Source organism: Gopherus evgoodei, chromosome 6, assembly GCF_007399415.2.
Source record: "Gopherus evgoodei ecotype Sinaloan lineage chromosome 6, rGopEvg1_v1.p, whole genome shotgun sequence".
NCBI classification, from domain to species: Eukaryota; Metazoa; Chordata; order Testudines; family Testudinidae; genus Gopherus; species Gopherus evgoodei.
This window is the reverse complement of record NC_044327.1, coordinates 16,979,145-16,995,150: the sequence shown is the minus strand read 5'-3', so window position 1 is coordinate 16,995,150 and position 16,006 is coordinate 16,979,145. Positions and strand designations below refer to the sequence as shown.

The 16,006-nt window shown below is 43.0% G+C and overlaps 1 protein-coding gene across 6 annotated transcripts in view; it reads left to right on the top strand.

Annotated features, from left to right (window-relative positions):
- LPAR1 (lysophosphatidic acid receptor 1) overlaps positions 1-16,006 on the top strand; it is a 122,677-nt gene that overhangs the window by 56,400 nt on the left and 50,271 nt on the right. The window lies entirely within an intron of this gene.

The window sequence follows — 16,006 nt, the reverse complement described above, 5'->3', positions numbered from 1 at the left end:
CTAGATCTGTGTACTTGGCAGAGCTAAGCAGCTGCAGTACAGAAGCGGCACAGAGGTAGCTGCTACTTGCTGCATGGTTTTCATCTCCTAGGTAAGTACTCGCTGTGTTTTCCCTTTCAAGAAATGGCATGTTCTCACAGGTATCTGTTGTCATATTTGGAGATAGTCCAGGTAACAAATTCTTGACTTGTTTCTGTGGCACAAAACCTTTCCCTCTGTTCAGTGACGGATGTTGTCAAAAACTATTAAATCTCACTAAGTGAAGTCAAAATATGTCTAGCTAGGTGCAGATCTCTGTTATATAATGTTCAGATGCATGGACATCTTTGTTATATTATTAGTTACATTAACATGAATTGGTGGAAGTTTATAATTAACTGTCTGCTGATTAATCTTGGAGCAAGAGGCAAGAATCTGTGCTTTAGTTTCATAAATACAAGTAGGTAAGTGTTGATGTGCTCACTTATCTAAGGGTACATCTACACTACGGGATTATTCCGATTTTACATAAACTGGTTTTGTAAAACAGATTGTATAAAGTCGAGTGCACGCAGCCACACTAAGCACATTAATTCGGCGGTGTGCATCCATGGTCCGAGGCTAGCGTCGATTTCCGGAGCGTTGCACTGTGGGTAGCTATTCCGTAGCTATCCCATAATTCCCGCAGTCTCCCCCACCCTTTGGAATTCTGGGTTGAGATCCCAGTGCCTGATGGGGCAAAAATCATTGTCGTGGGTGGTTCTGGATAAATGTCATCACTCATTCCTTCCTCCGGGAAAACAAAAGCAGACAATCATTTCGCACCCTTTTTCCCTGGATTGCCCTGGCAGATTCCATAGCACGGCGACCATGGAGCCCGTTCAGCTTTTTTTTTTTACTGTCACCGTATGTGTACTGGATGCCGCTGACAGAGGTGTTACTGCAGCACTACACAGCAGCATTCATTTGCTTTTGCATGATAGCAGAGACGGTTATCAGTCGTTCTGTACCGTCTGCTGCCATTGTAAATTGGCACTAAGATGACGGTTATCTGTCATTCTGTACTGTCTACTGCTATCATGGGTGCCCCTGGCTGAGGTCGGCCCTGCCTAGAATATGGGCAAGTGTTCTAGAGAACCAGTGTATCAGAGAACCAGAGAGCACAGCCACTCCGTGTCAGATCCCGCTGAAGTGATGAGCTACATGCCATTCATGGGGGTGCCCCTGCAACAACCCCACCCATTGCTTTCCTCCTCCCCCAACCTTCCTGGGCTACCGTGGCAGTGTCCCCCCCATTTGTGTCATGGAGTTATAAAGAATGCAGGAATAAGAAACACTGACTTGTTAGTGAGATAAAATGAGGGGGAGGCAGCCTCGCGGTGCTATGACAGTCCAGGCAGGACATTAAGCGGTGCAGGGGAGAGGAGTCCCAGCATGCCGCTGCTATGACAGTCCAGGCAGGACAGAATCTTTTCTTTACACAGGAAAGGGAGGGGGCTGATGGAGCTCAGCCTCCAGTTGCTATGATGAGGATGGTTACCAGCCGTTCTGTACCATCTACTGGGAATGACAAGGAATCATTCTTATTTTTACCCAGGCACCCCCAGCCAGCCTCACCTGAGGTTAGCCAGGAGCACTCACGGGCTCATGACGCAGACGGCTAGCAGTCCTACTGCACCATCTGCCACCAGGGAGGGGGGAGGAGCGGATACTGCTCTTCACTGCCGCAGCATCGCATCTACCAGCAGCGTTCAGTAGACATAGGGTGACATTCAAAGAAGTCAAGAAACGATTTCTTTCCCTTTTCTTTCACGTGGGGGCGGAGGGAGTAAATTGTCGAGCTATACCCTGAACCATGCCGGACAATGTGTTTGACCCTACAGGCATTGGGAGCTCAGCCAAGAATGTAAATATTTTTTGGAGACTGCTGGGGACTTTGGGATAGCTGGAATCCTCAGTACCCCCTCCCTCCCTCCATGAGTGTCCATTTGATTCTTTGGCTTTCCGTTACGCTTGTCACGCAGCACTGTGTAGCCTGGAGATTTTTTTCAAATGTTTTGGCATTTTGTCTTCTGTAACGGAGCTCTGATAGAGCAGATTTGTCTCCCCATACAGCGATCAGATCCAGTATCTCCCATACAGTCCATGCTGGAGCTCTTTTTGGATTTGGGACTGCATCGCCGCCCGTGCTGATCAGAGCTCCACACTGGGCAAACAGGAAATGCAATTCAAAAGTTTGCGGGGCTTTTCCTGTTTACCTGGCCAGTGCATCCGAGTTCAGATTGCTGTCTAGAGCGGTCACAGTGGTGCACTGTGGGATACCCCCCGGAGGCCAATACCGTCAATTTGCAGCCACACTAACCCTAATCCGATATGGTAATACCGATTTTAGTGCTACTCCTCTCGTCGGGGAGGAGTACAGAAACCGATTTAAAGAGCCCTTTATATCGATATAAAGGGCCTCGTAGTGTGGATGGGTACAGCGTTAAATCGGTTTAACGCTGATAAAATCGGTTTAAACGCCTAGTATAGACCAGGCCTAACACTGGAGGAGCAAATGTCTGTGTGCCATAGCAAGAACAAGCTGGAAATTTACCAGCAATCCATGTTACTGTATCTTCTGTTTACTTGCATCATTATCATGTTTTGCTTTTCTCTCTAGGGTAGAAAAAATTGTTTTGAGTTGGAAAGGATAAAATGAGTAAACTTTCCCTTGATTCATGGACTGCCCTACTGCACTCAATGCTGTTTTTAATCCCGACCCATTCTACCTCCCTTTCACCAAATTCAAGCAGGCAGATGAGGTTCAGAAGAAAGCTTCAGCTCTGAGCATATCTTCCAAAAGCAAATCTATATTTTCCCTTTTGGATGAACTGCCACTCTTTCCAACTGTGAAGCAGTAAAGCACTTCCTGTCATATAACTGGCTGGTTAAATCTCGTAAACCAGACAAATAGTAAGCATTTTTATCAGTGCTTTGAAATAGTAAAAAATACTGAGTAAATCTCATTTGGTAGTTAATGCCAATACAGCTGTGCCACTGTAAGACTGCTTGTGTGCCTCCAGTACGCTGACAGGAGAGAGCTCTCCCATTGGCATAATAAAAGCAGGCCCAACAAGCGGTAGTAGCTCTGTTGGTGGCAGATGCTCATGTGAGTGCTTATGCCAGCAAAACTTGTTGCTCAGGGGAATGTTTTTTTTTTCACACCTCTGAGCAACAAAAGTTTTGCCAACATAAGTGCTAGTGTAGACCTGGCTGTAGTCCCATAAAACATCTCTTAAGAAGTCTTATAAATAAAATTGCTTTCTTTAAAAAACAATAATGAATGTGGTTCTCAGGTTACCACCACTTTACTATGTTTGTTTTACTATATAGCCAACTCTTTTATGAAATGTGTATCCTGTGTGTAACAGGCTATTAAGTATAGGACTTGAAGTAGCCTTTTCAAAAGAGATTAGATGCTTACATGAAAAATGGAAGCTGTAGTTAACACTTGCTAGGACAATCTATAAGGGCTGTGAATCCTCATGAACCAGGGTATTGGGTCAGGAAGGAACTCATTGTACCACTCCACTGGGTGTATTATTGCTATTAGCTATATGTATGTGGGGCTTCTTCTGGACTACCTGACACTGGTCACTGTGGGGACCAAGGGACCGAATTAGGTAGACGACCAGTCTGTTCCAATAATTTTCCTTATCTGTAGAAGCCAATTAAAAGTCAACAGTCAGCAACCATAGCCACACAGTTATTATAGCTATCACTTTTGTGCCTGTGGTTTGCAAATGCTGACTTCATAGGGATGACCACTGTAAGGATTATCAAGAAACGTAAAAATTAATATTTGAAGCCAACATATTCAAACTTGGGTCTCTAAAGTTAACCATACAGGCCCCAGTTCAGCAAATCACTTAAGCATGTGCTTAAATCCTGTCGGGTCTTAAGCACATATTTAAGTGCTTTACCGAATGAGGGCTTTGAAGAGGTTGCATGGTTTTCGTAGACGTTGATGACCTGCACAGTCACCAATGCTGAGCACTCTGAAAATCAGGGCACTTGCCTATGTATTAAACATGGACTTAGCTTTCCCACTCTGGCCTTCAGTTTTGCTTTCCTCTAATTCTCAGATGAATTATTCCTCAGTATTAAGGGCAACAGTTTGTTGGCATGGACTAATGGTGATCCATCAGCCAGTGAGTGATGCCTTTCATGCAGCCACTGCACAACAGAGGTGGAAGTTTCTAGCTGGGCTTTCCAACGAGACTCTCAAAGCATAGCTTTCTATAACCACACTGTATTATTCGCCAGTATGGATCTCAGTAAGAAATCAGACTGTTGAATGGCGGGTTGGGGGGGGGAGGAAGAGAAAGGAGGTAACATAATCTTTACTTCTAGGGGCCTGCTTTTAGGTCTGGTTGAAAATGTTCATGGTGAGCGAAATGAGCTTGATTTCAGTTGTAGCAGCTTTTAAATGTCTTTCTGTATAGAAACCCTACCGCACAAGGACATCATAGGGAAACTGTGCAGGGATTGGTTTTCCCAGCCTTGGGATAAGATATATTTTCAGACCCGGTGTGGAAAAACTCATGGAATATTTATCTCTATGCTACTTGGCTCTTTCCAAATCAGCTTTCTCTTTCTGCCTCAGTACATTACACAGAAGAGGAGAACTTGGGCTTTCTTGATTGTCTAGCTGTTAATGCAAGGTAGTGCATTAAAGTCTGAGGCAAAGCTCAGCCCCTCTACAGAGAGAGGAGAAAGGAAGTGCCTTGGTTTTATTCTCAAAAGATCTTCTTCCCTGAAATTCCTTGCAGCTGACTCAAGAATGCAGTTGGTGCGTGCTAGCCCTCTTAAACTGGAAGATTGGGTTTGCTCAACACAGAGCAATAGGGGGAGGGTAAGGTGAGGATCAGAATGAAAAATGAGTGGAGGGAAGGGGCTCTAGAGGAATCCTCAAATATAATTCAACAAACACTGCAAAGAGATGTAATGTTGATCTTATTTTATGGTCCCCTGAATCCACAAATAACCACCCCATAAGTCAGTCAACAAGAGATTCTTTCACTTGATTTCTAAACTTACATAAGCTGGTCGTTCTGAAGTTAGCCAATGAGCCTAGAATTTTTTTTCATCTGTCCCTACAGCAGTTTCAAGGGCAGGCAGATAAACAAAAGCACTTCTTGTTTATCAGCCTCAGTAAATGCCTAACGCTGTCTGCCATCCCCACATCTCATTGCCTTGCTCCAAGAGGATAGCCACCCACAAAAAAAAAAAAAATCCTCTTCTGATGGCTATGCCGTCAGCATGTGTGAGGTGGAATCAAATTGAGTTGCATAAGAGGACTCATTGTTTTCCCAATGACTAAGAGGGGTTGAAGCTCTGGCTGGAGCGGTCGGGAGCTGGCACACTGCGTCATCCCACAGAGCTGCTGGGATGTTGAATCCTGGGACTGAGTCAAAGCAGAAAACAGATTTTTTTTTTTTGCCTTTTCTTTCTTTCTTTCTTTCTTTTTTTTTTTGCTTTTCATTCCCTTTTATGTTTTTTCCTTCAGTAAAATATTTTAAACAGAAGGAAGTGATTTCATAGTTGAGTCCTTTCTTTTAAGAAGGCTCCTTTTGAAATCTGCAATGTAGCAAGAACATAAAGCTCTTTCTCCATAACATGCCTTTTTGCTCTGGGGCTTATGCAGAATTGATTCGTATAACAAACACAGACATAAAATTGGGTCTCGGTTAGGCTGAGACTCAGATCATACCGAAAGCATTTCAAAATTTCAGTGTGTTATTAAAGTAGAAAAGGGAATTTGCAGAAAGAACCTAACTGATACAAAAAGCTTAAAACATGCATCTTTTTCCTTTTTATTGCTTATCTTCGAACACTCTTTTAGGATGAAGTTAAACCAGTTTTCCTATTGGGTTTTTAGTTAAGTTGTTATCTGAATCTTCTTCACTAGCCAAATGCAAGGCCGGAAACATTCAGTGCTTTATGAGAAAGACAGATATTAAAGCTGTGAACCAGGAATCCAGAGATCGAATTCAAATCCTAGCATGATCTTAGACTACTTGTGTGACCTTGGAAAAATTACTTAAGGCCAGATTTTTTTAATGCTATTTAGGTGTCTAAATATACAGATAGGTTGCAAGTGGAATTCCTAAAAACACTGAAGATATATCTGCATATTTAGAGGGATAAAGACATTTAAAAATCTGGCCCTTAATCTCTGTTCCTCAGTTTCCTATCTGTAACATGGGGATACACGCAGGGTGAGCAAAGAAGTGTCTTATCTATTTAAAATGTTAGCTGTTCATGGCAGGGACTGTCTCTCCATAGCTCTCTATGGCAGGGGTTCTCAAACTTCATTTCAATGCGACCTCCTTCTGACAACAAAAATTACTACATGACTCCAGAAGGGGGGACCAAAGCCTGAGCCCTGCTACCCAGGACTTGGGGGGCATGGGAAGCTGAAGCCCAAGCCTTGCCACTCCAGGCCGGGGAAGGGGGGAAGCAAAGTCAAAGCCTGAGGGCTCCAGCCCCAGGAAGGGAGCCTGTAACCTTCAGCCCTGGGCAGCGGGGATCAGCCCTTGGACTTTGGTCCCGGGCGGTGGGGCTCAGTCTTTGTCTTTGGGCACAGGCGAGGGGGTTGGGCTTAGGCCCCGGGGCACAACAAGTCTATTGCCAGCCTTGCTGACCCCATTAAAATGGAGTTGCAACTCACTTTGGGGTCCCAACCCACAGTTTGAGAATGGCTGCTCTATAGTAATGCAAATGAACTAATAGCGTGGGTCATTCGTGGCGCACATGCAGTCTCATTAGAGGCTACCCATAATGCAGTGTGGTATTGCTGCTGTGCTTCCATAAGAGGGAGTCAGTGGGCAGGAGCAACTCTAGCTCTTTTGTCTCCCCAAGCATGGCAGTCAGGCAGCCTTTGGCTGCTTGCCTGTGGGAGCAGCCCAGTCCCGCGGATTTGGCAGCTTGCCTGCGGGAGATCCGCCGGTCCTGCGGATTCGGTGTACCCACCACTGAATCTGCGGGACCAGCAGACCTCCCACAGGCCTGACTGCCGCCCTCAGAGGGACCGGCTTGCCATCCCAGGCACGCGCTTGGAGCGCTGGTGCCTGGAGCAACCGCTCTCATTGGAGCTACTCAAAATAGCAAACACTACAGCCAGTAATCAGAGTTTGCAGAATTGGACTCTTGTGTCTGGCATCGAAATTACAGTAACAACTCTTCCCAAATAAATGATAGAAATGTGACAAAGTTGTCTATAACTGAGCCACAGATTTATTCCTTCCTTTTTTAGCCTCCCTTCCTGCACATTGTCAATATTATTTTACCAAAATTAGTTATGTATATTGACTTTAACTCCGTAGCTGCCTTCTGTAACATAGGTGGAGCAAGCAATGAATTCCTGATTGCTTGCACCTAGACTTCCCTGGGAACGGGGAAACCTGCACGATTTGTTTTCTCTGAAATGTAATGGCACTGGCAGTGTGTGAGAGTGATCAGTTTGATTTAACTTGCAAGACTTGGAAATAGAGATGGACGCAGGATTATAACGAATTTTAGTTGTTGTTAACTGTTTTACCATAAAGGAGTGTCACTTCCTTTAAACGCATCCCCTTGCTATTGCAATGGAGAGATAAATGTGATGGAAACATCTGGGAGTTCAGGGTAAACATCTGGAAGGGTAGAACTGTTTGTTGATGGGGGGTTTTTTCTTGCCACAGTTATGAATTGCACAAGAGACTTTAATTTTTTGTACTGACTCTGAAACTCTTTCACAACCAGGGTACCAAACTGAAATGAAATACGGCAGACAAAGCTAAGGTAATATAGTGAGCTCTTGCGAACCTAATTAATCCTCAGGGCTGGGAGGTAATTTTCATTTTGCTTGGTTAAAGGAATGTAGCAGGAAGTCACCTACTTCTCAACATATGCAGTTGGTTAAAGCAAATTCCACTGTATTATCAGTAACTTGTCCCCTGGCAAGGTGATTGATTGGTTGACAGGCAGTCGTTACATGGTAGGATGAAAACCAGCCAATACTGTGGAGACTGACTTTTTAAAAAGATGTTTTCAATATGTATGCCGTCTGTCTGCTGTAACTGACATACAGTGCACCTCACAAGTGTTTCTACACGTCTCTGTCATGCATTAGAGAGGTTTGTTGTTTAAATATAAAGCAACCCCCATATCATTTAGCAGTTTTAATGAGCTAATTCCCCATGCTGGCATATAGACACAGCTCATATGATGGGGATCACTTACTTTTCATGAATGTCTATTACCTCCTCAAATCTTAAGGTCACTCACTTTTTATTAGCTGGATTTCATCAGCTCTCAGGTGAGTGGAGTCAGGGAGTGAGGTGAAGGCAATATTGTCTAGGCAGAGCTTGCTGTGGCTTACTCAAACTCTGGCAGACCTTCTCTGCCAATAGACCATTATTCCTATGATCGAAATCAAACACTATGTTGTAGTCGTGTGACACGTAAATATCAGGATCTTTTAGTAGAGCAGGGATTTAACTTGACACTCTGTTGACTGGAAACTCAGGGTTGCATCTGTTCATCCTGTCCCTGTAGAGTTTGTGACACAAAGAGCACTGAAGCCTTGATATCATTTTCTCTGAGATCATTCTTCTTAGCATATGTGTAACGTGCCTCAGGTGGCACGTGACCAGGATTCGTCACTGAATATGGTCCACTGATTGGATCTTTAGCTTCCCCGGCCTAGGCCGGGTGCTACTGAAGAGTGCGACCTGGGTGCTGATCTGTGTCCCCCCGAGGAGAACACTGAAAATGTGCATCTCTTCTTAACTTAAAGCATTGTTCAACTTAGCAGGCATGGCCTGATTTGGAGGGTTGTTAGGGATTTTCTTTTAATGTTGATAGAGAAGGCAGTCGTGGTGTTGGTGGGGGGCTCTGCTTCCCACAACCCACTCTGCAAAGGGCAACTTTAAGAACCGGGGTGCTCCTGGAATTGGGAAGCACAGTAGAATCTCTTCAGTGTGAGGGGCTTGTTCATCCTTCGCCAGCCCTACACAGTAATGCTGTTTTGTATGTTGATTCAGGCCTAAAGGGAAAACAAGTTCTGTAAACTCAGGAATTGGCATCAGGAGTCAGAGTCTGGCCATCAATGACTTTCTGTTCTAAAACAGGAGGAGCAGTATTTAGTCTCCTGGTGTTTTTAGATCGGTATATTTTAAAAGTGCATAGACTGTGAATTTAGCCCACGGTCGAGTAAACTGGGAAGTTGCAGCTGATGATCTGTAGACTAAATTGATCATATCAAATGTATTTCATAGGATTAATTCTCTTATTATACTGTACATATTTCTATGTGAAGAAACAATGAGTTTGTAACATACTGTAAAATCATCAGTTATAAATGACGGATATGGTACATGTCTGATAACTATTATATTATAATAGTTATATATATATTATATCAAAGATACTATTTGAATGAAAAAGTGAAATCAAATTTGATGCCTTAAGGATTTCTGCACTTTAAATATGTTTGAGAGAGGTCTGATTTTTGTTTTTACTTTGTGTTTTTGTTTGAGATTGTTCGAGTTGGGTTTTTTTGATGATTTCGTGTAAGCACTTTCAGAGCAATTGTGACTTAAAACTAACACACGTCTAAAGCTCTGATTGAAGGAAATAGCTGCTATACTTCTTGCTTTTTTTTGTTAAAGATGATATATGCTGCTAGTTTTATAATGCAGCACTTTTTTGCATGTTTCCTGCATAAAATTGTGGCTATTGTTATGTAGAAGGTTGAGTACAATCAGTTTGTGAGGATGATAGAAGAGGAAAATCCAGCTGTGCTATATCTTTGCCATATAGTTTGCCATACATGTCTTGAATTTTTGTCATTACTGTCATTGTGGAAAGAGTAGGCAGTTAATTTACCAGCCCAGGCATAAAATCTTTCCTGATTTTTTTTCCTGTTTAGTATATCTTGACTCTTGTATCTAACTGGTTTAGACCCATGGGAAATTAAAAAAATGTTATGCAATTGTTAAGTCAGCAAACTATAGGTCCAGATTCTCAGCTGTAAATCTAGATAGCTGCATTCAAGTCACTGGAGTTATTCAGACCTGAGGATCTGGCCCATAGCCTGTAAATTTATCAGGGGATAGAAAAATAACTTAAGTTTTGAAAGTCACTTAGTGTTTTGGTTTGAGAAAAAACACCATTATTGCATGCACTCTTTCCATAAATAATCTCTCTAATGAAATTTATTTTCTTGCAACTCATTATCGTTCATCTCTTATTCTCCATGAAAACAGGTTTATCATAACTAATTTAATACTTGTTTGGCAGTCAAGGATGATACTTTAATGAAAATGAATTCTGCTAGTCTACTTGATCCTCAGAATAATGGAGATTGACATATTGGACACTGTTGGCATATGTCTGACTCAAGGCTTCACAGCAGTTTTGTTTTCCAGAACCAAACCAATGCTCGCTCACATAGCTGAAGTGACTGTAATTTGAACTTCGAGTTTAGAAAATGCTGTGGCAAGTCCTTTCTGTGAACCCTAAATCTGGTTTGATGTTCTGACAGTTTAAAGCTGTAGATATTTCTTTCTTTCCCCACTGCCCCTCTTAGTGAAATCTGCTACATCCACAAGTAAAACCAATGCATCTTGAGTAAGCAACTTTTCTCTAAAATATTCTAAGTATCCTTGTTGAATTTGTGGCTTCATCATGGGAGAAACAATGTGGAAGTTTGGCCCCTTTCACGTAATAGGACAGATTTATTTTCCTTTTGGTTTCCTTTGAGACTATGGTTTGAAGAACTTCTGTCAGTGCCTAAAGCAGGCATGTGGTTTTATATTTGGGGATTGGGGGCTGGGGGGAACGAATCCCTGTAGGAGGGCCAATACCTTACAGTGAGAGGAAATGATGCCTCATTTATAAAAGACCCTTTCCTAAATTCAGTTCAGATTGATATCTTTTGTAGGGCACCACATATTGGCGGGAAAATGGAAACAAAGCATTCAACGATGCATGGGATAAAGATGAACCTTGAGCAGGGCTGGCTCCAGGCCCCAGCACGCCAAGCATGTGCTTGGGGCGGCATGCCACAGGGGGCGCTCTGCCGGTTGCTGGGAGGGTGGCAGATGGCTCCAGTGGACCTCCCACAGGCGTGCCTGCAAAGGGTCCGCTGGTCCCGCTGCTCCGGTGGAGCATCCGCAGGCACGCCTGCGGGAGGTCCACCGGAGCCGTGGGACCAGCGGACCCTCCGCAGGGACACCTGTGGGAGATCCACCGCATGCCGCCCTGCTTGGGGCGGCAAAATGGCTAGAGCCGGCCCTGACCTTGAGTAATCCTCCTTGTTCTGTACTCTTTCTCCAAGTTCAGTTCTTGGTAAAGAATCTAAGAATAGTGACTTGTAGAGACTCTTACTTTAAAAGCACTTTTTAGGATCTCTTTAAATGGATTTCTTTAAATAGCAAAATTGATGCTTTGGGGCCTCTTTGTCCCATCAGTGCGCTCAGATAACATGTATTAACAACAAAAATATTGGGCATATCCTTCCACCTGGAGTGCAGAAAATAATGCTTTCTGCTGGGCAAAGTTGAAATAATGAACACTTGGCTGAGGAGTAAAACATAGCTGCTGAAAGCCCCACCTAAAGGAAATGAAATTGTTGTGAGTAAACTACTCTCCTTCAGCGGCATTCCAGCCAAGGATATACTTAGGGTATGTCTACACAACGGGATTACTCCGATTTTACAGAAATCGATTTTTGGAAGCAGATGATATAAAATCAAGTGCATGCGGCCACACTAAGCACATTAATTCGGCAGTGTGCGTCCATGTATTGAGGCTAGCATCGATTTCCGGAGCGTTACACTGTAGGTAGCTATCCCATAGTTATCCCATAGTTCCCGCAGTCTCCCCCAGCTGTTGGAATTCTGGGTTCAGATCCCAATGCATGATGGGGCAAGAACAGTGTCTCAGGTGATTCTGGGTAAATGTCGTCACTCAGTCCTTCCTCCGTGAAAGCAACGGCAGACAATCATTTTGCACCCTTTCCCCTGGATTGCCCTGGCAGACACCATAGCACAGTAACCATAAAGCCCATTCAACCTTTTTTTACTGTCACCGTAAGTCTACTGGATGCTGCTGACAAACGCAGTACTGCAGTGTGCACAGCAGCATCCCCTTGCCTTTGCAAGTTAGCAAAGATGGTTACCAGCCATACTGTACCATCTGCTGCTGTCATGGCTGCTCCTGGCTGGCCTCGGTGAGGTCGGTCGGGGGTGCCTGGACAAAAATGGGAATGACTCCCCAGGTCATTCTCTTCTTTAAGTTTGGTCTAATGGAGAGTCAGTCCTGCCTAGCACAGGCAAGACTGAATCTCCATTTGTGTGTGGGCCTTTGCTTGACACTGGTAAAATCCAAAATGTCCCAGGAAATGTATGTTGGGGGACAGTTCTAAACAGCAGCTTAATTTTTTTATTTGTAGCAAAATGTAGAGGTCTAAGTATCTGATTGTGAGCCCTGGTAGCAAGGGATAGGCTGTGGCAGATGCGACCGTGCGGTGCAGCTGACTGGGAGAGCAGCCTGAGGCAGAAGCCTCCAACTGCTGTGATATTCCAGACAAGATTGAATCTCCATTAGACAAAACTTAAAGAAGAGAATGACCTGGGGAGTCATTCCCATTTTTGCCCAGGCGCCCCCGACCGATCTCACCAAGGGCAGCCAGGAGCACGCACGCGATGACGATGACAGATACCAGTCATACTGTACTGTCTGCCATCTGCAAAGCAAGGCAAGGGAATGCTGCTATGTAGCACTGCAGCACCGCGTCTGTTAGCAGCATCCAGTAGACATACAGTGACATTGAAAAAAGGCGAGAAACGATTTTTTCCCCTTTGCTTTCACAGGGTGGGGCTGACAACATATACCCTGATCCACCCACAACAATGTTTTTTGACCCTTCGGGCATTGGGAGCTCAGCCCAGAATTCAAATAGTTTTGGAGAGTGCGGGAACTGTGGGATAGCTACAGTTGTCAGTGGCCCCTCCCTCCATGAGCATCCATTTGATTCTTTGGCTTTCTGGTACGCTTGTCTCAGCTCCTTAAGTTTCACACAGCACTGTGTTGAGTCCCTGTTGTGGCCTCTGTCCATCATGGCCTTGGAGATTTTTTCAAATGTTTTGGCATTTCATCTATTGGAACGGAGTTTTGATAGAACAGATTCATCTCCCCGTACAGAGATCAGATTCAGTATCTCCTGTACAGCCCATGCTGGAGCTCTTTTTTGATTCTGGGACTGCATGGTCACCTGTGCTTATCAGAGCTCCACGCTGGGCAAACAGGAAATAAAATTCAAAAGTTCTCGAGGCTTTTCCTGTCTACCTGGCCAGTGCATCGGAATTCAGATTGCTTTCCAGAGCAGTCACAATGGTGCACTGTGGGATAGCTCTCAGAGGCCAATACCGTCGAATTGCAGCCACACTAACCCTAATTTGAAATGGCAATGTCGATTTCAGCGCTACTCCCCTCGTCGGGGAGGAGTACAGAAATTGATTTTAAGGGCCCTTTATATCGAAGTAAAGGGCTTCATTGTGTGGACGGGTGCAGGATTAATTCGGCTGAACACTGTTAAATTCGACATAAACTCATGGTGTAGACCAGGCCTATGAGAGACAGGATGATGAGTAATATCTTTTATTGGATAAACTTCTGCTGGTGAGAGAGACAAGATTTAGAGCTTACACAGAGCTGCTCTTGTAAGCTCAAAAACTTGTCTCTCCCCCCAACAGAAGTTGATTCAATAAAAGATCATCACCCTCTTTGTCTCTTTAATATCCAAGGACCAACACATCTATGACAACACTGCATACAAAAATATACTTGTCTGTCTTGACACCTCCAAAATACTAGAGGTTGAGACCTTATTGTGAGAGAATCTCTCTACCCCAAAGATCTTACTTAGTGAGCAATAGGAAGATCTGTGATGCTGTGAAAAGGTGGCCAAGTATGTAACTTCATAATTAGAAATTCAGTGGGTATAAGAAGATCTACATGTGATATTTCAGAACACAAGTAAAACTCTTTGATTAGAATAACCCACGCTCAACATTACAGTTCAGTAGGATCTGTTAAAACAGGAGGAGGACATTTAGACTATAGGAAAGATGCCTATACCATGTTTGTATTATGGTTTCATCCAAAATGCCATGTTTTTGGAAAACATGTTCCCATGTGGTTGTGTGGTTTGAAAGCAAAGGATTTGGGAGCTCAGAGGATCTTGGTTTCTTGTCCAGGCCAAATCTGACTCATACTGTAACTTGCACAAATCATTTGACCTTCATGTACCTCAGAGAACTTAACTAGAAAATAGAACTGAAACCAAAGGACCTTACTAAAAACTAGAATGCTGGGGGGAAAATTAGATGAATAAAAATGTCTGCTATTAACTTTTGTCAGATTGTGTAATTCTTGTGCTAAATGAGTCATGAAAATTGGCTTGTTCAAAATGTGTTGCCCAAAGTGTCACAAATAGAGACATTCTTTTAATGCTATTTGAGAGAGTTTCTTTTTTATGAATAATAAAGAAGTACAGTAAACAATACTTGTTGTTGTTCCAGGTGTCATTTATTTAGGATCTTCCAGCAAAGCAAGAAAATACTTCAATATGTAGATGCATCCCAAAATAACTTTTCCTTTCATTATAGCCTTAATGCAGTGATGGCTATTAAAGTTAACATTTGCCAGCAAAAGTACACAGAATGGTATCAGATACCAGTTTTGTATATCCCAACATATAGAATAGGAAATTGTCAGTAAATGTTAGCTTTCAAATGCAGACTACTGTATGTACGGTATTAGACTTAAAATTAGAATGTGTTGGAGAGAGTTATTTGATGTTGATGTCTGTGGCTGGTTTTTCTCTGCTCTTGCAAGAAGAGACAGAATATGGATTTAAATACACCCATGTTTGAAAATGCTGGCTTTAACATCTGTATTTGGAATTTTTGCAACCACTGTATTGTTTCTGTGATAGTGAACTCTATAACTAAAGTCTGTAAACGTGACTTAAGCAGAAACTGATAACAATCAGTGAATGCCTGATTTTTCAATCTCACTATGGAAATAAGTTGCCATCAACATGTTCATAAATTTGATGTGCTTAAAAATAACATAAAACAAAAAGTCCAAGGAAACCTCACTACGCATGTTGCCCGTAGTCCCTACTCATGCAACTAATCCCTCTTTAAGGCCCTTTCAAGTCATTCACACTATTTGTACAGGTAAAGGCTTGCTAAAGGAAACACGGAGGAGTGTATGCCTAAAACTATACAGTAGCTGATAGAGAAAGCAGGTTGTTAATGCAAAGACTGACATGTTGGCACTCCCTTATGATAACAGGAACACTTCCACGGCCTTTATCCACAAATCACTGTGAACACAAAGTATTCTCTCAGTGATGCCTTTATTTCTAGCCTGACAGCCTATGTTTGATTTAACAACTTTTCTTTCACTGAAAAAGTATGAACCATGTGTATATATATATATATATGTGTGTGTGTGGTTACTGTTAGTCAGACCTGCTACTATAGAAAGTGCAATCTACCACAGACTGGAGAAAATTGCAAAGAAAACATAGTAAGCAGTGATAGCATTCAGGCAGACTTTTCTGCTGGACTGATCTCTTTCCTAAATAAACAAACACACCTACAGTCCTCCAAATAAAGCTTCAGAGTCATTGTAAAACTAATGCCAATTGATGGCATTTGTTTGGGATGTGACAGATCATCAGTCTGAGGCAAATTTTCTTTGCAGTCTGGCAGAGCAGTGTTAGGAAACATTCACAGTTATGTGAAGTCATGTTTCTTATAGGCATATCAATTGGGTTTTCAGTTAGGTCAGTTTTCCTGCTTCAGATCCTTTCTTAAAAATACCTCTGCCATGGTGTCATTACAATTTTTGGATTACGATTAGGCATCTTATGTTGGTTCTACTACTTATCCCACTGTTCATAACAGTCTCATTGTTCCCT